Source organism: Gekko japonicus, unplaced genomic scaffold, assembly GCF_001447785.1.
Source record: "Gekko japonicus isolate JY-2015 unplaced genomic scaffold, Gekko_japonicus_V1.1 scaffold135, whole genome shotgun sequence".
Lineage (NCBI taxonomy): Eukaryota > Metazoa > Chordata > Lepidosauria > Squamata > Gekkonidae > Gekko > Gekko japonicus.
In genome coordinates, this window is record NW_015175359.1 from 2,113,780 (window position 1) to 2,114,211 (window position 432).

Sequence of the window (432 nt, forward strand, 5' to 3'; positions counted from 1 at the left end):
CTCCCTCCCCATCTAAAGTTAAATGTGTTCTCCAAGCCCCGCCACGCCGGCCAGCTGGCTTGGCTCAGAGAAGGCATTTGTCTCTTTAAATCCCTTCTCCAAGCCCAGCTAGCGTGGCAGCGGGGGCAGGAGGCTTGGAGAACACATTTGAAATTAAAGGCATTCTCCAAGCCCCATCTATTTACTTTCTCTCTCTTTCTCTCCCCTTCCTTTCTCCCCCCCATCTATTTCCTTTCTATCCACCTTTCTTTCTCTTTCTCCCTCCCTCCCTCTCTTTCCTTCCTTTGTTCTCCCTCCCCCCATCTATTTGCTTCCTTTGTTTCTCTCTCTCTCTGTTTCTCTTTCTCTCTTTCTTTCCACCTCTTTCATTCTTTCCTTCCACCTCTCTCTTTTTCTCTCTCTTAGACAAATAAATATCATTAGCAAACAAAT